This window comes from Talpa occidentalis, unplaced genomic scaffold, assembly GCF_014898055.3.
Source record: "Talpa occidentalis isolate TD23 unplaced genomic scaffold, MPIMG_talOcc4v2.1 talOcc4.13, whole genome shotgun sequence".
NCBI lineage: Eukaryota > Metazoa > Chordata > Mammalia > Eulipotyphla > Talpidae > Talpa > Talpa occidentalis.
The window spans coordinates 40,988,045-41,011,845 of record NW_023601322.1 but is presented as its reverse complement, the minus strand read 5'-3'; positions in this window follow the sequence as shown (position 1 = coordinate 41,011,845).

The window sequence follows — 23,801 nt, the reverse complement described above, 5'->3', positions numbered from 1 at the left end:
AAAAGACACTTCTCCAAAGAGGAAATGCAAATGGCCAACAGGCATATGAAAAAATGTTCAACATCCCTTATAATCGGGGAAATGCAAAACAAAGACACAATGAGATGCCACCTTACACCAGTAAGAATGGCACATATCAAAAAACTAGCAACAACAAATGTTGGCGAGGATGTGGTGAAAAAGGAACTCTCCTACATTGCTGGTGGGAGTGCAAACTGGTCCAACCACTATGGAAAGCTATCTGGAGTTTCCTCAGTCTTCTAAAAATGGAGCTACCATATGACCTGGCAATTATTTTTGGGCATTTCCACTCCTAGGGATTGACCCAAAGGACCCAAAAACATTGATTCAAAAGAACACCTGTACCCCTAGGTTTATTGCAGCACTGTTTATATTAGGTAAAACCTAATTTGGAAACAACCCAAATGCCCAAAAATAGATGACTGGATCAAGAAGATGTGGTATATATATACAATGGAATACTATTCATCAATCAAAAAAGATAAACTCATGCTGTTCACAGCAACATGGATAGAGCTAGAAGGAATTATGCTCAGTGAAGTAAGTCAGAAGGAAAAAGAAAAATATTGGATAGTTTCACTTAAAGGAGGAATATAGGGAAACCAAAACATCAAGGGAAAAAATAATACAAAAAACAACAAAACAAAAACAAACAGACAATTATAAACCATAGACATCCTGCAGGGGAGGTGGAGGGAGAGGAATCAGAGGGAGGGAGGGAGGAGCACAGGGGACTGAGGTGATGGTGCACGGGTGCATTGGTGAAGGAAACTCTATGGGGACTACACCTGAGGGGTGAGGGGAAGCAAATATTGTTTAAAAATGAACAATGACGTAAAATATTTATAAATAAAAAAACCCTCTCTCTCATCTATTTGTGCTTTCATTTCATTAGCTAATTAACTATAATGAGCTGAAATATAATACAATTCACATATAGTTTTAATCTCTGAACTGGTGATTTGGTCACCACTTGGAGGTAGGAAATTATTTCCTTCTGTGCAAACTATATTTTAAAAGGCTAAGTTGTCACATTGATAACAATATTGTTAAATGTGTTCGGTGTCATAAATAATTGTTTCCCAGTTACCAAAGACATTTTTCAGGCACGGAGTGGAATTTTTAAACTACTTTTATAAATTGTCTGCTTATTAGTTTTTTAAAACACTGGTCAGTGCAGCAGACCTCTCCTGTCTCGCTGGCTGCTCCCCTCAGCAGTGTATTTCAGTGGATCTTCCTGTTCTGCTTCCCACTCTCTCTGGTGAATCCTCTCATCGCCCCCCACCTCTGGCTTACACCCTATTTTCATCTATGCGTAAATAAATAAATCTTAAAATAAAAAACAAAACACTAGTTTATAAGTCAGAAGGAGAAAGACAAATCACAGATATCACTCATATGAGAGACAAAACAAAGGAACTGACAAAATTAAATCAGAACCAACCCTAGAAAGGGAATTGCAGACTTGAGGCTACTAGAGGGGCTGAGAGGATGGGGGAGGGAACAAAGGGGCAAGGGAGTCCAACGGCCAAGGGTAAAGGACTATGGGTGCTTTGGTGATGGGTGTGGTGTGGTCTACATTTGAGGAAGTGTAAATCTATTCCTCTAATTCACATGCAGTGTTGTAAACCAATGCTACCTCAATAAAATAAAATGCTAATTCACTAAGACTTCAGGATATCATTTTGATTCAAATTACTCAAAGACTGAATTTTCTCTAGGAACTAAGAACAGAACTGAGATTCATTATTAAAGTGATTGTTTTGGCTTTTGGTGATTTTGTTATGAACAACTTTTAAACACTGTGTATCCATGTATGTGACTTAAACCAATCTAAAGAAATAAAATTTTTATTTATTTAATTTTTATGCAATCATTAAAATTATATTTATTGTATACACACATATTGTATACACACATATACAAAGCCAAAGAAAAATATTCATTCTCAACATATTTTATTTCTATTTTGAAGATGGATTTTCTTTGAGCAGAATCTCTCTTAATACTAATTTTATTGATAATGTAACTGGGTGGTGCCCAGAAAAAGGGGAAGTTCCAGGTTCCCTGCCCCACCCAAGGGAGGGTGGAGCTAAAGAGAGAAGAGAAGAAGCTGGAGAAAAGACTGAGAAAGGAAAGAAGCAGGCTAGAGGGCAAGAAGGAGACCTGAAGGAGGCAGGTGGAACAGAGAGACACATGAAGAAACTGCGCTTGCCTTTTGGTCCTGGACTGGTTGACACAGATGTGGGTGAGAGACCCATGGGGATGTGACAATGGCAGCTTTTATCTTGATTTTGATTTTGCTCTTTTCCTCCCAGACTTTTCTGGTTGTTTCTGATCCTTTCCTATGAGTCCCTGACAGAAGGTGCTTTAGCCTCAGGGCGGGCTTTTGGGCCTTGCTCTGGGCCAATCCTGTTTGGGTGGACTTTTACACACAAGGGGTAACTTTGTGTGCTTGATTTTAAAACCATATTCTTTGTCTTTTCTGTATTGTTTACTAATTGTATTAAAGTTCCTTCCCATTAAAGTCTCATATGTTTTATGTTGACGTGGCGGATGGCACGCCTATTTAGTGCAGGCAGGTTTGGGGGTTCTGGGGTGGCCTTCTCCCTGCCCTGTAACAATAATGCATTAAAAAGCCATAATTCCCCAATAGCAACCCTGAAGTTTCCAATTTGTCTAGTTCTCTGAGGATAGATCTAACATTAAGCTAATCAATGTTATTGAATTTAAATTCAGTTTTTGTTTGGGTGATACTTAATATTTTTATAATCTCCAGAATTGTAGAGAAAGAAATGATGATTCAGTACACTTAGAATAATTTCTGTCACATATTAAATAAATATGAAAAAAGGAGCCAGAGGAAGAGAAAGGGGTTTTTAAAGAGGGCTTAGGGGGCAAGGTACAAATCTTAAGAAATCTTCTGTACTGGTCTCAGAAAACTTGCCCTATATGCTATGCCATAGCTAGTTTTAATCATTTCTTATGGGTTTCATGAGATATTTTGAGCATTTTACATATTAAAAATATTAATAATGCTCAGAATTTAGGAAATGTAATGAAAATATGTGGGAAAAGAGAAATCACAGCCTTCAAATCATTACCAGAATATATTCTCTCTTCTTTCCTCAGGTGTTTGTGGCTTAAAGAGGCAAAGGCATAGGGCCTCCCTGGTGGCGCAGGTGGTTGAAGCTGCACTGTGAAGCTGTCCGCAGCCTCAGCAGCACTGGTTCGATCCCAGCCGACTGGTGAGGGTCCCACATGGCGCAGCAGACCTCTCCTGTCATGCCCGCTGCTCCCCTCAGCAGTGTATTTCATCAGTCTGCCTGTTCTGTTCCCTACTCTGTCTCTGGTGAATCATCTCACCCTCCTGAGCATCTGGCCTGTACCCCAGTTCTTGTGTAAATGAATAAATAAATCTTAAAAAAAAAAAGAGGCAAAGGCATAGAGGCAAAGGCTAAGGGAAGTTGGGGAAAACACTACCCTTTTTAACTGAATGAAGGCAGGGGGAGCAGAAATCATAGAAGGCAGGGAGTCATGGCATTAGCCACTGCCACTGTATTTTTTTGAACCTTCAGTAGAGTGAACAGTTAAAGGAACTTATGTCTAGCTTATCTATATAAAGAGTAGATTAAAATAAATTTAACTCCTACATTGTTGTCCTTTTAGCTTCCAAGCTGGTTATGCAAAAGAATGATTCAGTTTCTCCTCCACATTCAGGTTTACATGTATGGGTCAAGATTTACTGTGAAATAGAAAAGCCATGAATATTCCATGGGTAAGCACCTTTCCTGTGATGACATAATCCACAGGGTCAACCAGACAAATGAATGCACTTGTTGCTAGGACACCAGGCTGTTTCCAGGGTAGCAGTCCACTGCATTTACTATATTCTGACTACCAGCACTGCATCTCTTCCTTAAAAAATATATTGAGGGTTCTGATGGAGGGTGAATGATGCATTTACACCTATAGAGGTGTAAAAATGTACCCCCAGAGTTGTATAGAGATGTAATGACTGAGAGACATTACACATTACACAATTATAAAGGCAACAGTGAGAAATAACTTAATTGTATGACTGCTACTTTTCTGTAGCTTTCCAGGAGGAATATAATACATCAAAAAAAAATTCATTTGTGGAAGGGAAATTCACATATCTATACAACACTTTAAGTCTTCGTATGCAATAAAATGTTTGTGTGATTGATTCATAGCCTACTATGTGCTATAGAGGATTGAGGTAACAGAGCAATATGTGATTCTGTACAAATGATTATAGCAACAAAGGCATATTCTTCTGAAGCCACCCTAAGAGTTGCCCTATATATGCTCATGGCATGACTATCTTTTTATAAGTTTCTTAAAAACAACATTCCTATGGAATTCACCATTTTTTTTTTTTTTCCTTTTTAAAAAAAATTTGTTTATTTATTTATTTATACATGCACTGGGTACAGTCAGAAGCGCGGGAGGGTGAGAGAATTCACCAGAGCCAGAGCGGGGAGCAGAGCAGGCAGAAGGACCGAAGTACACTGCTGAGGGGAGCAGCGGGCGGCAGGAGAGGTCTGTGCGCCATGCGGGACCCTCCTCTCGTGTCCGTGTCCAGGGAGCAGCCCGGGATCGAAACGGCGCCTCAGAGGCTGCGGGCAGCTTCGCATCCCAGCGCTCAACCGCTGCGCCACCGGAGAGGCCCTGGAATTCACCATTCTTCCCCCACCTTCTTGTAACATCTAATCCTCACCAAAATTACTACCACTGCTGTCTGTGTCTATTACCAGGGCTGGGACTAGGGTGCCAAGCCATAAAATTAAAGGAGGCCCTCACATTCAGGGTCAGGCAACTATCCTGTTGTCAATATCTACCTTAAAGTGTTAAATATCTAAGTCAAAGGTGCCAAGATCTTTGTCAAGAACTAGTTTCCAATCACTAAGGAAATCACTAATAACTAAGGTTAAGTCAACCTCTTAAGTCAATTTTTTTTAAAGTTCCATCCAGTGAACATTCACATTTAGATGTATTTATTTTTTAAAAAAGATTTGCTTACTTATTTTTTTAAAGATTTATTTATTTATACAAGAACCGGGGTACAGGCCAAATGTGTGGGAGAGTGAGAGGATTCACCAGAGACAGAGCGGGGAACAGAACAGGCCGACTGACTGTAGGGGCAGGAAGGACCACTGCGCAGTTTTTCTAGGATCCAGCAGACCGGGTAAAGGAGGAGTCAGAGTCCTCAGTGGTTTTTTGCAGGTTTTTTATTTAGATTACCAGGTACACGGCAGGCTGGGAGGCTGGGGGGCCTGCCAGCCTCCCAGTCCCCAGCAACTCTTTACTCTGGGCTCTCTGGCCTTCTCTCGGCTTCTGCTTCTCTTGCTTCTCTCTCGGCTTCTGTTTCGGCTTCTGCTTCTCTTGCTTCTCTCTCGGCTTCTGTTTCGGCTTCTGCTGGCGTCCCCGTGACGCTGCCCTTAAAAGCCCAGTCTCAGCCCAGGTGAATCCCATCTACCTACGCCCACACCCTACTCCAGGTGCCCGCCATCAGGCATGCATTCAGGACCACAAGGATCCATCATCTATCCTGATGGCGGGAGGGCAGAAAAGCCTGACATTTTTCCTTACCCTACACTGACGAAATACACTGCTGAGGGGAGCAGTGGGCGCAACCGGAGAAGTCTGCCGCGCCAGCGCTGCAGAGGCTGCGGACAGTTTCACAGTGAGGCGCTCAACTGCCTGCGCCACCAGGGGAGGCCCTCTTAAGTCAATTTTAAGTCCCTCTACACTGTCTCCACAAAACTCATAAGACTCAAGCGAAAGTATGTGGTATCTGGTCTGGAGAACAATTTAGATGATAGACATTCAGAAATATTCCTCTACCAACATTGTCCCCTGGTCCTCCTTGTGAACAGATTTCTAGTGCCCAGACACTTTTTCTTGAAACATGCCCACTTGTTCACCATAGATTCTAGATGTATAAAGTTCAAGTTCAAAGTGAAACTTCAACAGTACATAGTTCCACTTTTTGGAAAGCAGCTTTACTTGATACAGTTTCTACTTACTGGGGCATTAAACACAGTTGATTATTATGATGTCTACTAGATAACAGAGAGTTTGACCCAGTTGAGAAGATTATATAACCAAACAGACTGGATTGGAAAGATGTGATGACTCATTGTAGCTACAATGCTAGCTTCAGAAAGAAGTTATTTCTTTCCTTCAAAGGGTTTCTGCAGTGCCTGAAAACAGAGCTCAGAGAATTTCCCTTATTTTTGCGCAGACAATTCATCTATGAAATGTATTATTCTGAAGTTCTCTTAGTTTTTCTTACTCTGCTTCAGAGTTACTTGCCTACAGGTATTTGAGCTCCTTCCCCCAATACAAAAAGAGACACCACACAGTCAAGATAGAATAGAAAAGGAAGCGAACCCTGTAGGGTAAAGAAAATATCAGGCTTTTCTGCCCTTCCGCCATCAGGATAGATGATGGATCCTTGTCCTGAATGCATGTCTGATGGCGGGCACCTGGAATAGGGTGTGGGCATAGGTAGATGGGATTCAGCTGAGTTAAGACTGTGCTTTTAAGGGCGGCGGCACGGGGACGCCAGCAGCAGCAGCAGCAGCCAAAGCAGAAGCCGAAAGAGAAGCCGAGAAGCAGCAGAACAAACGCCAGAGCGCCCAGATAGAGTAAAGACTTGCTGGGGGCTGGGAGGCTGGCAGGGGCCTCCCAGCCCCCCAGCCAGCACTCCTGCCTGCCATATGCCTGGTGAACCCCAATAAAAGACCTGCAAAAAACCACTGAGGACTCTGACTCCTCCTTTACCCGGTCTGCATGGGATCAGAAAACCTGCACTGTATCCAGTCCAGCCCTTTACAACCCTTACAAGAAAAGTTTTTCCATCTGAGTAGTTAATACTGCTCCTTCATACTTTGGCTTCACCCAAGATTCTTACTTGCTCCACTTTAGTTGCTTCCCTAAACATGACAATTGTAGGGTAAGGAAAAATGTCAGGCTTTTCTGCCCTCCCGCCAGCAGGATAGATGATGGATCCTTGCGGTCCTGAATGCATGCCTGATGGCGGGCACCTGGAGTAGGGTGTGGGCATAGGTAGATGGGATTCACCTGGGCTAAGACTGGGCTTTTAAGGGCGGCATCACGGGGACGCCAGCAGAAGCCAAAAGAGAAGCCAAGAAAGAAGCGGCAGAAGCCAAGAGAGAGGCAAGAGAAGCAGAAGCCGAGAGAAGGCTGGAGACCCCAGAGTGAAGATTTGCTGGGGGCTGGGAGGCCTGACAGCCTCCCGCCCCCCCAGCGCCCCGCATGCCGTGTACCTGGTAATCCCAATAAAAGACCTGCAAAAGCCACTGAGGACTCTGACTCCTCCTTTACCTGGTCTGCGGGATCATAGAAAACCTGCTCCGTGGTCCTTCCTGACCCTACAACAACCCAAACACATGCTGTTCTAATTTAGGTTCTTATTGTCTCTTGCCTATAGTCTATTGCCCCCAGTTTGTCTCATCCTGATGTAACCAACATACTATAATGAGATCACCTGTCCTCCAAAACCTGAAATGATTCCCTCATGGAAAGGTCAGCAAATGACAAGCAGAGGGTCAACTCTAGCTTCCTGTTTTTGTGTAGCTTGTGAACTAAGAATGAGCAGGTGAACATTTATTATGCATTTCTTGATAGGGCACACTCACTTTGAAATAGAGTTAAGTAAATTGTGATCCTCTAGAATAATTTTATACTGTAGGCCTGTACTAGCAAATTCAGAGTAAATTCAAATCTTCTAGCCTGGGACTCAAGAACCTGCATCAGCTTTCCTCAGCTTTTTTAACAGTCTCACTCTTGACCTCCAACCTGTGCTTTCACTCACCATTTCATTGTTCTAGGTTTTCCCTTAGTTTCTAGGTAATCCTCCTTTCATCTCTTGATGCTGAAGTTCTCCCTTTTCTGTGAGGTCTTCCAAGATCGCCATTGTCTGATTACATATAGTCTCATCTGTTTCCCTATTGTAAAATGTCCTTCAAGAATAATTAGGTCTCAAATAATTAAATAAATCTATGAATGTTGTGGGGGGCAAGAATGGAGGAGGAGAGAACACACACTGGTCAAAATGTGGTTGGAAGTGGATATCACGTAAACTAGCCTAGATACAATTACATCTGGTATACAGACAGCACATTTATTACTTGCCTTTCCAGCAACCACTCATTCATCTTCTAACCACAGACTGATTTCCACTTTTAGGCCATGTTATCTGAAAGGAGCTCTATTTCTCTACCAGCCTCAGGTGAAGTCTGTGACCCTGGCTTAAGATAATCAGTGCATTACATTTCCTTTGCCATGGCAGTCAGGGTAGAAAAATGACCTACGTTGGTCAGGAGTGAACCCTGAGACATTTGCTTGGAATAGTTGGAAGCATGAAGTGGAAATATGTAGCCCTAGGCAATCAGCTTGCAACCAGGATGGGAGAAACTATCTGAGATCAGCAAGAGCAAAGATAATAGAGCCAGACTGGAAGAGGAAAAAGAAAGCTGATGACATCTTTGGGTCGTCTGTATCCAGACACATCTGAAACTAATGGACCTTCAGTTTAATTAGCTACCTAGTTCCCTTTTTTGGTTAGCTACTTTGGGTGGAGAGTCACTCCCACTAGTAATCATAAACTGATAATAAACTAATAATCATAAAATGGTAACTGACATTCTGTAAATGTGATTAAAAAGTGTGATGAAATGCATTGATCTGGAAGAAAGAACATGTACATGCATCATATAGCTTGTGACTCTGGTGCTCAGCACACCCATGTTTCTATTACTGCCGTTCCTTTCCTGTCTACTAAGCAAATTTGTAGTGCCATATAAGAAGGTACAAAAGAAACACATTTTTAAATTAAAAAATGAGTGACTCATTTGACCCACCCTTCTATATGAAATTCAAGATTACATGTTTCTACATATGATTGGAGGGACTGTTACTAGATTGGCATAATCCTGCAAATGCTGTAGTTCATAACAATATGTAAGGTTTTTGCTGATTCATTATCATTTTTACAAATTTTTAAACATATACATATATGTGAGTGTGTCTGTAGGTATACCTATATTTATCTCAAAACTAGTTTTATTCCATTGTTGACCTGTTGACAATTAATTGTATTTTATAGAATTGGTCATAGGTAGGTGATACATATAAATAATGAAAACATACCCACAAAACTAGAACGTCTACTAATCATAATGTACCAACAGAGCCTGGATTTACCTTCTTACTACGAATAGCTAGAAACTAGTTAAATGTGTATGAGTGTATACACACACACACACACACACCCCCAATGGTTTTCCGACCTTGGACAACAGGAAGCGCAGGTCACAGTCCTGATATGAGGGAACAAATGAGGTGTGAGCCCAACAAATACCCATCTTTCAGGTTGCAAAACAAGGAGGAGGAACACAAATGAAGCCCAATAGTCTTACTAGATAGAAAAAAAGAGTAGAGAGAGATTGAGGAGGCCAAAGCAACCAAATTTTATGGGGTAAAGCTTTGGAGAAAGGAGAGCTTCATAGAATCATTGCTGTCAAAGATTTGCAGAGAAGCCTCTTGAATTTCAAATTGAGTGTGAGGAAAAGAGGGTGAGGACAGAAAAGGGGCAGAAGGAAAAATCTCTAGCAGGTAATTTGATGGGGCTGGGAATAGTCCATGCTGCCACCAGTACTGGATTGAGTCCTTAGAAAGGCGCTCCAGTAACTCAGAAAGGTATTCTAGTGGTGAGCTCAGATTAGCCCTAGACTCAAGGCTATTCTGATAAAGCGGATCAACAGTTGCCTGAAACTGATGGTAGAAGTCAATAGGCACGCAAGGAAATATTCTGGAGTGATGGAACTGTTTTAAAACTGGCTGTGGTGATGAATTGCTCAATTGCATAAATTTACTAAAAATCACTCAACTGTATGTGTTCAATGTCTTATCACATATAAATTATTTCTCCACAGAGTTGTCATCAAACAACCAAACTTGCGCAATCTTCAATTATCTTTTATAACTTATTCTGTGATTTGGGTATGTGACTGGTCTCTTTATTTGATTGTTAAGTTCATCAAAGTTAAGGACTACATTTTTTATACCTTTGTAAATTCCCCATGCATAAAAAATATTCAGTATATGTTTGATGAGTTTTGAAGATACAGTTCTTGCTTCCTGGATTTCCAGCTTCATTTCTTCCTCACTAGCCCAACTTTGTTGCATCACATATTCTACCACCACAAATATCACAAGTATGAAGTATATAATTATTGCCCATGAATGCATTTTTATTTATTTTTTATTTTATATATTTCTTACATCATTTTTCATTTTTGCACAATGTATGCATTTTCATTTTGGTTATATTCCCATACAATTCCCACCCCCCTTATTTTGACCCTAATCCCTCCTCTCCTCCTCCCACACCCATAGTGTATCTCTGGTTTATAGTTGCTGTTGATTTTGATTTTTTATTTATTATAATTAGTCATTTTCCTAGTCCCTTATTTAGGTTTTCTAAATTCCTGCTATGAGTGAGACCATCTGGTATTTCTTTTTTTTTTTTTTTATAGAGGCATGTTTTATTTATTTATTTGTTCGTTTGTTTGTTTTGTTTATACATGCACTGGGTACAGTCAGAAGCACGGGAGGGTGAGAGAATTCACCAGAGCCAGAGCGGGAAGCAGAGCAGGCAGAAGGACCGACGTACACTGCTGAGGGGAGCAGCGGGCGGCAGGAGAGGTCTGCGCGCCATGCGGGACCCTCCTCTGGTGGCCGGGGAGCAGCCGGGGATCGAACCGGCGCTGCAGAGGCTGCGGGCAGCTTCGCAACCCAGAGCTCAACCGCTGCGCCACCGGGGAGGCCCTGGTATTTCTCTTTTTCTTTCTGGCTTATTTTACTGAACATAATCCCTTCCATCTCTATCCATGTTGCTGCAAATTACATGAGTTTATCTTTTCTGATTGCTGAGTAATATTCCATGGAGTATATGTACCACATCTTCTTGATCCAGTCATCTATTTTTGGGCATTTGGGTTGTTTCCATAGCTTAGGTATTGTCAATAGTGGTGCTATAAACATAGGGATGCAGGTGCCCTTTTGAATTAATGATTCTGTGTCCTTTGGGTAAATACCTAGGAGTGGAATTGCTGGATCATATGGAAGTTCTATCTTTAGTAGGTCGAGGAATCTCCACACAGCTCTCCATAGTGGTTGGACCATTTTGCACTCCCACCAGCAGTGCAGGAGATTTCCTTTTTCTCCACATCCTCACCAACATTTGTTGTTGCTAGTTTTTTTTAATATGTGCCATTCTCACTGGTGTAAGATGGTATCTCATTGTAATTTTGATTTGCAATGAATGCATTTTTTAAACACACTTCTAGTGTAAAAGACCTGTGTTAGATAGAGGTCATTGGGCAGTAGAGTCTGACAAAATGAGCAAGCAATAAAGACCAATTCGTGTTTTCATTGCATCAAACATACTTTATGAAGTGCAAAGGAGAGAAGAGGATGGGGGCATTTTGAAACTTATTGTTTTATTTATTCAAATTAGTCCTTCTCCATTTATAAAATATTTTCATTCTAAAGGGGGGAAAAGGCAACCTATTTAAGCATCTGATTTAAGGCACAGGAAAGAAAAAGAAATAAGATTCTTTCCAGAAGCCAGACAGTCTGAAAAAGCACACACCTTGTCCCAATCATATATCAAAATAAACATAAAGAAACTCATAAAATATAGTATTACTCTGACCTAAAAGTCTTGGGGGGGGAAATGAAACAAAGAAATATGATTGTTCTATGTAAATAAAATTTAAAATAAGGTGTAATTGTGAAAAAAAATTCTTTGAAACAGATGGAATTAGTTCTGCCACCACAAAAAATCTTGTACTGCACTAGCAAACCAATGAATCACATTTGCTTAACTTTGTCTGGAAATATAGAATACTAACCACTTATCTTGATATCATAGCCATGAATTCTTTGACATTCATCTTCTTCAATTTTAACTTAGAAAAACTGATTCATTACTTTCTCTATTTTCCTTATTTCCACCTCCCTTATCCTAGGACACCCACCTTATTAAAATAATTGTCAGAACTCTAAGAATGCCTTCCAGCTATAAGTTAGCAATAAGAGTTAAAAGGAAGGTTGCTAAGAGAAATTTGGAAGATCTATTTCATGGAAATTGACTGAAATGCACTAATCCTTATCGTTACTACTTATTGGACCCATATGTGCCAGGAATCTCTCAACACCTTTGTATTGTGTCCTCACTATTCAGACCCAGCACACATTTTTCTTTCTTTTTTTCCTGATTTTTAGGTTTTTTAATTATTATTTTTAAATTTTTTTACATCATTTTTCATTTTTGCACAATGTATGCATTTTCATCTTGGTTATAGTCTCCATACAATTCCCACCCCCCTTTGTTTTGATCCTACTCCCTCCTTCCCCACTGTAGTGCCAGCACACATTTCTTAGGCACCCCTTTCCCTCTAGCAGAATAAACATGGCTGGCATCAAACCTCTTTGCCTTATTCTTTTCTGTGCATTTTTGGTCTCTTTCTCCCCTTATTTTTATTTTGGTTCATTGATTGATTTTTATTGAGTTAACATTGGTTTACAATGCTGTATATCATTCAGGGGTATAGGCTCACCCTCCTCAGACGCATGTCATCACACCACACCTGTCACCAAAGCACCCACATTCCTCCTCATAGTCCATTGTGCCCCTTTCCCACTTTGTTTTTTTCCAGTCCCCTCCACATCTTGTAGCCTCAGTTCCACAGTCGGATTTCCAGAGTTTGTTGTTGGTTTGTTTTTGCCTGATCCTTTGTTTTGTTTCTCTATATTCCATATAAAAGTAAAACCATCTGACATTTGTCTTTCTCCTTCTGATTTACTTTGCCTAGCATCATCCTTTCCAGTTCCATCTATTTTTCACAAATTGCAAGAGTTCATCTTTTTATTTTAATAGCTGAGTAGTATTCCATTGTGTATGTGTACCACATTTTTCTAAACCACTTTTCTGTCCTTGAGCATTTAGGTTGTTTCCATAACTTGGCTACTATAAATAGTGCTGCAGTGAACATAGTGTTTTTGTATTCTTTTTTTAAAAAAAAGATTTATTTATTTATGCATACAAGAACTGGGGTACAGGCCAGAGGTGTGTGTGTGGGGGTGAGAGGATTCACCAGAGACAGAGTAGGGAGCAGAACATGTGGATCTACTGAAATATGCTGCTGAGGGAAGCAGTGGGCGAGTCAGGAGAGGTCTGCTGCACCATGTGGGCCACCTCCCTGGCCGGGGATCGAACTCAGGCTGCAGTGGCTGCTGATAGCTTCATAGTGCTGTGTCTTAACTCCTTGCACCACCAGGGAGGCTCTGTTTTTGTATTACTGAAATTTGTATGGAACTACAAAAGATTCTGAACAACCAAGGCAATAGAAATAAAAAAGAGAAAGAGTGATGGTATCACAGTTTCAAATTTCAAACTATATTACCACAGTTATAGTTGTCAAAACAGTATGATATTGGAACAAACACAGACACATAGGCCAATGGAATAAGAACAGAGAACACAGAAATAAATCTACATATCTTGGGAGAGTTAATTTCTCTTACAATTTTATTTATTTATTTTTAAAATTTATTTATGCATACAAGAACTGGGGTATAAGCCAGAGGGGTGTGTGTGGGGTGTGGGGGATGAGAGGATTCATCAGAGAAAGAGTGGGGAAAGAGAACTGGCAGACTGACTGAAATCCACTGCTGAGGGGAACAGTGGGTGAGACAGGAGAGCTCTACTGTGCCGTGTTGGTTGCTCCTGGCTGGCCAGGGATGGAACTCTGGCTGCAGTGGTTGCCAATAGCTTCACAGTGCTGTACTTAACCCCTTGCGCCACCAGGGAGGCCCTCCCTTACAATTTTAAAGGGAGATAATCTGTGGCAAAGTTGCTAAAGTTTTGGCAGTCTCCAGGCCGAAATTAGGAGGGGAAATGATATGACAATGACAATTAACCATTTTAATAGTTTGATTTTTTTCCTTATTAGGATTAATCAACTTTTCCATCTGCTTACAAGGACTTAATTATACTATTTGCTGTGACTAAAAATAACGAGATGAGGAATGTTCTCTAATACTCATATCAGTTTGCCTTTTGCCATCTTTTTTTATTTTTTTTGCTGTCTCTCTCCATAGAATTATAAACTAAGTGAAGTTTTGCTATATATTTCACACAATACACAAATTGAAACACTGGGGGAAATCTAAAGGGAATCAACTAAAAAAAAAATTAGAACCCTGGCTTAAAATTAAAAAAAAATTTAATGTTGATTTAATGAGCATCTTTGCTCTGTTGATTTAATGAGCATCTTTGCTCAAATATAGCTATATTTTTGATGTCTCAAGTCAATTATCCAATAAATTACAGTCACGAAATTCATTGACAATGGGATTCATTGGTGTATTTAAAGTGTTCCACCAATTTTAGGTCTTCTTTAGTACCTTCCTCACAGTTTGATTGATACTGGAAATCCCACTGTGTTGATACTAAATTACAGTAGTGGTAGTAGTGGTGGCCACATATTAAACAACTTCAAAGTACTAGATTCTTATACATGCTTTTATATGTTATATAAAAGAACTTTTGCAAGGCAGGGATCATTTATCCCTAGTTTACAGAAAAAGGAGTTTAATATTAGAGATATTAAATAACTTTCTCAAGCTTACTCAACCTGTGGGGAATAAAACTGGGATATTAGCAGGTGTGGGGTACTCTAAAGCTTTTTCCACTGCTCCACATAACCTTTCAATGTTAGAATTTCTTTCTGTCTAGTGGTACAAACAACCCACAAGTGAATGCAGGTGTGTTAAGTTTGGATCTCAAAGAATATAGGTCTGATTTTTTAAAAGATTTATTTATGCATACAAGCACTGGGGTACAGGCCAGAGGTGTGGGGGTGTGTGTGAGAGGATTCACCAGAGACATAGTGGGGAACAGAACAGGCAGATTGACTGAAATACACTGCTGATAGGAGCAGGGGGCGAGTCAGGAGAGGTCTGCTGAGCCATGTGGGTTAGTTCCCTGGCTGGGGATGGAACTCGTGCTGCAGTGGCTGTGGAGAGCTTCATAGTTTGTATCTTAACCTCTTGTGCCACCAGGGAGGGCTCAGGTCTGATTTTTTTAAATGGGATATTTCTCACAAAAATCTGAATGGTGAATGAAATGTTAGAAGATCTGGAATAGATGGAGAGTCCATCTTCTTTTCCTTTTTTTAAAGATTTATTTTTTATGCATACAAGAGCTGGGGTACAGGCCAGAGATGCAGGTTGGGGTGTGTGTAAGAGGATTCACCAGAAACAGAGTGGGAGCTGAACTGGCAGATCCACTGAAATACACTGCTGAGAGGAGCAGCGATCAAGACAGGAGAGGTCTGCTGAACCATGTGGGTCACCTCCCTGGCTGGGATTGAACGCATGTTGCAGTGGCTGCAGATAGCTTCATAGAGCTGTTAAGATCAAGCTTAATCCCTTGAGCCACCAGGGAGACCCCGAGAGTCAATCTTCTTGATGTTAAATATAGATGGTCTCTTTCACATGTTTGCCTGGAGCTGTTTTCGCAAGGAATTGCATTTCTACTGTAAAGTAGAATGTAACCACTGTCTGTGAGAGCCCATACACAGAACTCCTGCCTAGACCACCCCCTACCAATATAGCCATTCTTCTCCAACTCCTGAAATTTTTATACTATTCACATTAGTCGTCATCTTGAAATATTGTCAGCAACAATTCCCTAATTTTGTTGATCAGTTTAAATTTGACACATTTTCATATTAATAATTTGGTTCTCACAGTAACTCTGGAGCCAGGTAGGTAAACATCATTACTTCCATCTTTCAGAGGGGGAAATCACCACAATAACACAGCTAGATGATGGAAACAGAACTAGAATCCAGCCTCCTGACATTGAGCCTGCTGCCCTTTTGCATTTTACCATGTTGCCTGTCTTGTCTTTTCCCCAGGACAACAATGATTATTTTCTCTCTTAAAAATATTAGTCTGATAGAGACTGATTATACTTATTGATTTGACCAGTTTTCTAAATTTTATACCACTTTTCCTTAAAATATCATTGGGGAAAAATTCAACCATGAGATATATTTCTTAGAGCTTTACTACTTTTGTTTGGGTCAACATCCAAAGGATTAAAAACTCTTGTATTAAGTTTTAAGAATGCTAGACTACAAATTCTCAGTAAAATTTGGCCAGATAATTTCTGGTATCATAAAAATTCTGCAAGTTGAATTGATTGCTTGAAAATATTGAAGTCTTGTTTTTAAACATGTCTATTTTTCCCAGTAAAAATTTTAGATATATCCAAACAGAAAAGAGAAAAATGTGTTGGCAGCAGCATATTATGCCATAGTGCAAGCCACGTGAAAATACTTTAATTTCCTTCTGGGTCCTGTATGGGAGGGCAAGCCAATATAAGTTTCTCTTTGAGGGTTTGATACCATCCCACATGAGTCTCATCAACACTTAGAAAAGTGATCTGAGCTATATTATCAGTGGGAAAGGATGACATTAGTAATTAAAGCATGTGGCCATGTGATGGAAGGAAAGAAAACTAATTTCTCACAGAATATTAGGTGTACAATGTATGCTCTAAAGTATTAAGATAATACTGGACTACACTATCAGGGATATATTCCATTTGGAATTTTACAATTCAGGAGGAATTGGGAAAAACTGCAAGTGTGAGGGGAAAAGTAAAGACTAACCAAATAGAATTTAGAAAGAAGTTGAGGAAACAGAATGTTAGAGAAGCTCTAAAGGCAAGTGAGATAAATTCAAAATAAATGAAGATTTGCTATGATTAGGAGTCTTCTTCACAAAAAAATTCCTAACTTGAGACATTTGGCTTGTGAGCTTTGTGACAATAAGTGACTGGTTACTTCACATTAAAATAATAATTAGGCAAGGTTTTAAAGTTATTCTTCTAAATACTAGTTACTGATCAAAGTTAGGCACAATAAATTAGGGGGCTGCCATCATGATAAAAGATGGAAGATTGTTGGTATGGGTATAGTTTCTTTTTGGAATGATGAAATGCTCTAAAATTGATGTGATGATGGTAGCACAATTCAGTAAATAAGCTAAAATCCTTATAGTATGTGAATTATATCTCAATAAAACACACATACAAACATATGTATATGAACATACACATATGTATATACATATCTGTGTGTGTGTCCTCTGCTGAAAACTTTCAATGGTTTGTATAAAATAGGAAACTTTACAACAGCACACACAACTCTTCATTATCTGACCTCTATTCATCCTAGTTCTATGTCTTGCTACTTTCAATATGTAACCCGGAACCCAGGTATACTAAATAATTTCCAGTTTTCCCCATCTTTTTACCTTTGTAAAAACTGCTTTTCTGCCTAGAATATTATCTCTCTTCTTACTCTTCATTCTCCTGTTAGGTTTTCAGAATTCTATGTAAACTTCTTCTGTGACAGACTTTTCATGCACCATTCAATAAGGTTAGTTTAGGTGCTTTTCAGAAATAAATCTTCATTTATTTTGAATTTATCTCACTTGCCTTTAGAGCTTCTCTAACATTCTGTTTCCTCAACTTCTTTCTAAATTCTATTTGGTTAGTCTTTACTTTTCCCCTCACACTTGCAGTTTTTCCCAATTCCTCCTGAAATTCCTGAAATTTATCTATTAGGTTACAAGCTCTGTATTTATCTGTAATACAAATTCCTGTATTTATCTATTAGGTTACAAGCTCTTAAAGTAGTATTTCTTATTTATAATAACTAGTATAGGGTCTGATACATGCAGGCACTAAATTCATTTGGAAAAATGTATCAATGAATTAATATCTTAGTTATAGTATCCTTTGTATTACATCTATATTAGTTGCTTATATGTGTATCACTTTAATAGATTGTGATCGTCTCACTCTTATTCATCTTTGCTTTCCTCAGCAACATAACTCCAAATATATAATAAATGTTCTACAATAGAATAGATGGATAAATATTACACATAATCATTTTTAGGTCCCTTATCAAATTTATTGGCCAAGATACCAGGAAAGCCTTTGAGGTTGTACTTCTTTGCTTTTTAAGAACATCAGTATTTATTTATGCATACAAGAACTGGGGTACAGGCCAGAGGTGCAGGGGTTGAGAAGATTCGCCACAGACAGAGTGGGGAACAGAACAGGCAGATCTAGTGAAATCCACCACTGAGGGGAGCAGCGGGCGAGACAGCAGAGGTCTGTTGCACCATGTGAATAGCTCCCTGGCCGGCTGGGGATTAAACTCATGCTGCAGAGGCTGCGGCTAGATTCATATTGCTGCTCTTAACCCCTTGCACCACCAGGGAGGCCCAAAGAACACCAGTATTTAAATGGTTTTCTGAAAGCCCTGAAAAGAATTTTCTTTTTAAAATGATGGTATATGCTGCAAGTGTGATTTAAATATATGGAAATATATCAATAATTGAGCTTATCTAATTTGTAAAGAAATGTTTTATTCTACAAGAGAAATGTGTAAAGCAATATGATCATGTTGATTAAAATTCATTCACAGTTAAAGCGATTTAACAATTGAACATCTTTGCCCAACAGACACTAATTGGAAACAATCTATCTTTGTTTGTGGGGTATGATTGAATCCCCAGAAGCAAGTAGAATTGACTGGTCCATTATACTAACACAAAGGCTGTTAGAATGTGTATGCCTGGTAAATATTAAGCACTGACATTCAGGGGTTGGGTGGAATAGCATTTAATAAACTCAGTCTTTATTATATAAGCAATAACAAATACTTTCACAGATATAATTTCCATATTTATCATATCACAGAAAGTTCATATAATTCAAATCTGAATAACCGTATTTGAATGATCAAATGTATTTTATATATAAGATAATAATAAAACGTTGATTTTGAAAGCAATGCAAGTGACATTGATTCAGGAATTCTAATGGGAAATAATCATATTATATACCCTCTTATAGAAGAGGAAACCAGGGTACAGAAATGATGCTCAGTGACTTTCTATGTCACGTCAGTAAAAAGTGGCAAATTCCAAGTTGGTACTAACATGTTCTGTCATTAAATCCGGGGTTCCTCTTATTGTACCCTGCTGCCTTTTTTTAGACATGCTTTGAAAATCCAAAGTCATACAAAATGGCGAAATGATAAAGAAGGAGATGTGGATCCTTCCATCCCCATGTCACATCTTGTTGATTTAGAGACCAATAGTTGTCTAACTTAATGATGTTAGATGAGGAGTCCCCAAATTTGGGTTTCACAGACATTTCTTCCTGACCTTATGGGCTATTTCAGGTCTCTTGTTCTCTGTATTTGGCAAAGCACTGCTTTTAGACACTCAGAAGTGAGTGATAGGGGCTTAAAGGGAGTAAGCTGTAACCCATCAGTGAGTTGTGAACTCATTTTAATGGGTTGTGACTGGCATTTTTAAAAATGTAAAATAGATTAGAATAGGAAATATCAGGCCCTCCCTGGCAGCGCAAGGAGTTAAGACGCAAACTATGAAGCTATCTGTAGCTACTGCAGCACGAGTTTGATCCCTGGCCAGGAGCAACCCACATGGTGCAGCAGACCTCTCCTGACTTGCCCACTGCTCCTCTCAGCAGTGTATTTCAGTCTGCCTGTTCTGTTCCCCACTCTGTCTCTGGTGAATCCTCTCACCCCTCACACCTCTGGTCTGTACCCCAGTTCTTGTATGCATAAATAAATAAATCTTAAAAAAAAGGAATAGGAAATATCAGAGTAAAAAGAATAGTGAAAATTGCTCATATCATATGTATATATATCTATATATATGTATTACATTAATGCATCAAGAAGACAGAAGCCATAGTCAGTATATTTTTTTTTAAAGATTTTATTTATTTATACAAGCACTGGAGTACAGGCCAGAGGGGCAGGAGGGTGAGAGAATACACCAGAGAGAACAGGGAGCAGAACAGGCAGAAGGACCGAAACACACTGCTGAGGGGAGCAGCGGGCGCGACAGGAGAGGTCTGCATCGCCATGTGGGAATCTCCCTGGCCAGCCAGGAATCGAACTGGCGCTGCAGAGGCTGCGAACAGCTCCACAGCACTGTGCTCAACCGGCTGCACCACTGGGGAGGCCCAGTCAGTGCATTTTTAATGGAGAGAATTTAATACAGGAAACTGGTTACACAAATGATAAAAAAGCTGAGAAGACAATGAGGCAAAGTTAGCAACGGCAGAAACCAATAAACCTTTAGACCAGAGGACCATGGGAGATGATAGTATTGTTGGATCCCAGAGCTGGGGTCATTCAGCAAAAGCTGAAATCATAGGGGCCCCTTTTTGACTGGAGGTAGAGCCAGAGAGGAAACTTAGCTACTGACAAAGGTGCACTACAAACAGAGAATCATAGCAATTTGTCATTCTTCCAGTGTCATCATGGCAAATAAAAACTGGTAAATTGGGCATCAAAATGTCTAGCAGCTGCCATGTACATGACATCTCTGTAAAATTGGGTGCATTCACAAAGAATTATCAACTAAGACCATTTATTTCTGATTCTAATGATGATTATCTTCTTGTAGTTTCAATGATTTGACCTTGAATTATTTGGAATTTCTGACCCCAAGATACGGCCCTTAGAGCTTCCTCATTTGTATCAATGTTTGATTTCTGGTCCTTAAAAACATACCAGTGGATACCTTTAGATGTCTCCATCTAGACCAGTTGTTCAGGAACAATGTTCTTCATTCTGTTACCTTCCTTTCTGGTCTCCTTCAGTCATTAAATTTAATTAGTTAATTAATTATTTTATTTATTTTCCTTCTTTTCCAATGTTTTGGTAACATTGTTTTAAATGCAATAATGTCATTATCAGGCGTTATATTAAAGGCAATGAATATTGGTTGCAAGTACTTATGTATGTATGCATGTTTGTTTGTATGTATGCACGCAATGCGATGAGTCTCTGTTCTAAGTTACAGCCAAGCTGATGAGCCAGTTTCCTGGCTCTGACTCGATCTCAAGGTAACTACGAGAATGCCACTGTGCTGCCATCTAGTGGTAACATGACCCCCCCTGCAGGAAAAAGTACTTGGCAGAAAAACAAATTTGAAGGCAAAATGAAAGTGACTCTCATAATTCTTTTCCTGGTTCTAGAAGCTTATATTGCCTCTCCTCCTTTGTCTGTCTTTGATGGTTATACAATTTCATCTTGATTGTTTAACATATATAAAACCAATCATCAAGATTATATAAATAGGTGTTGCTACCCCCAAATGGTGGGTTAAGTCCTCCAAACCACTAAATGCCAAAGGTTTGCATGTGTTTTGAGACAGTCAATAGGCCCTTGGTTTCTAAAAATGTTATAACCATTTGTTTTAGTGTGAAAATAATTTTATTGCTTCTGTTCTTCAGTTTCAACATGATGAGTCTCATTTTTTGTACATTAATATCTTAATTGGTAAACATTCACTTAGAACATAATTATGTAAAAATAAAATAAAATGGTCACAGAGTTTAGAAAACCAGGGTATAAAATAAGACTACATGTAATTATAAACAGTTTTGTATAATAAAGTTATCATTGCTGAAGGGAGGTGAGATTGAGACAGACTTCCCTGAATGTTAGAAAACATCTCCTTCAAGGACCTTATGTTTACTTTCAATAGGAAGTTTGCAGACAGTCACACAGGTGCCCAGGCATATTTCCACATTTGAATGGGGCTTAAGAGACCTGTGAAAAAGGCTGAATTCTCTTCACAATTGCACATGTCTGATAGACTAAGGATGGGGGTAGATATATGACAGAAGCCAGATCATGAAGAAGGTTAAAAACCCCTACTGCTGAAGGGTGTGTCAGACTGTGCAACAATCTTCTCATCCCTCAACTGACTTAATGAAATCTATGCACATTATGGAAGGCTATCTGCTTAAAGGGAGCCAGTGTGTTAATCTCATCCAAAATACCTTCACACAGAAACACCCAGAATAATGTTTAACCAAATATTCTGTTTGCACATCTGACAGCCCAGCCAGGTTTACATATAAAATTAACTATTACATGCGCCTGGGTAGGGATCTGTTTTTTTACCATTGTATTATGTTCTCAGAGGACTTCTTTAAAATGTAGACTGATGTGCTTCAGCTCTGAGAAATTTTATTGAATTTTTCTTTAAATACTCTCTGACACATTCTCCTTGTCTTACTTCTGAAACCTGGAAGCCCTATTAAGATTTTAGACCTTCCTGGGCCTCCCTGGTGGCACAGGCAGTTGAGTGCAGTGCTGTGAAGCTGTCCACAGCCTCTGCAGAGCAGGTTCGATCCTGGCTGGCCACAGAGATACCCACATGACGCAGCAGACCTTTCCTGTCTCACCCATTGCTCCCCTCAGCAGCGTATTTCAGTCAGTCTGCTTGTTCTGTTTCCCGCTGTGTCTCTGGTGAATCCTCTCACCCCCACACCTCTGGCCTGTACCCCGGTTCTTGTATGCATGAATAAATAAATCTTTTTTAAAAAAGATTTTAGACTTTCCAGCTGGATCTCTAATGTTTGTCTACTTTTCCTATCTTTTATCTGCCTGTCTTTTACCTTATTTTCTGGATGATTTCCTTATTTTCCTTTCAACATTTTTATTGAGTTTTTATTTGTGTTATATTTTTAGTTCCAAGAGATTTTTTCCATTGAGCGGCCTCTCCCCTCTTTTAAATAATATCCTATTTTTTTTCATGTGGAAATAACTTTTCTTATCTCTCTCAGGATAGTAATGGCAGCATTTCCTTTAAAAAGTATTCTTTTCTCTTGCAAGGTCTGTTTCCTTGTTGTTGTTGTTTTTTGTTTACTTTTTTGGTTTCCGTTTTTCATATTGGAGAATTCCCTTGAATGTCTGATAATCCCTGATTGTTTTCATATCCTGAAAAGTAGGGAAAGAAAAAAAAACTGCTTGCAGGCTGAGGTGGAGGGAGGGAAAGCATGTTGAATATGACCTTTACAATGGGGTGAACTAGCCTGACTGCATAGTTGGGAACCTCCCCTGATAGTATGTTTAGATCTGTTTTGTTGAGCTGATCAAACTCCCCAAAGAAGTCTTCTCATCTCCTGTCTTAAGGTCAGGGCCTCTGGTTGTAAAGTGGGGTAGATGCCATGGTGTTTCAGGAGCCGGATGTAGATGTTTGCTTCATTTCTGTTTTCAGTCCCAGATGTCCCATTTTCAACCAGGCATGGTGTCTTCTGGTTTACTCTCTCCCACAAATAAATCTCCACTGTCTCACCAGCGTTGGGGCGGCACAGTGGTCCAACTGCAGTATGGGGAGAATGCCAGGGTCCAATTACTTAATAGGTGCTCAACCATTCATCCTATTTTCAGTCTCTTCCCACTGCACTTCCCTGACTTCATAGGTGCTAGATGTTGCATTTGAGCCTGTGGAGATCCTGTGTTGTAAATTGGAATAGCTGTCAGTTTTCCCTGATGTTGACTGAAGGTGTAGTTTAGAGGGGATGCTAAGTCATTTATCTGTTTTCTAGTTTCAAAATCTTACTTCTGCTGCTTATCTTTTCTTTTCTCTCCATCATGTGTGGGTTTAGTAGTGTGAGAGAGAACAAAAAGTAGATGCCAGTGTGTAATCTACTATCTTTATGTGGAAAAACTTGGGTGAAATTAAAAAAAAAAATTCTCTTAATGAAGTTTCTAGTAATTTTTAAATTATTTGAA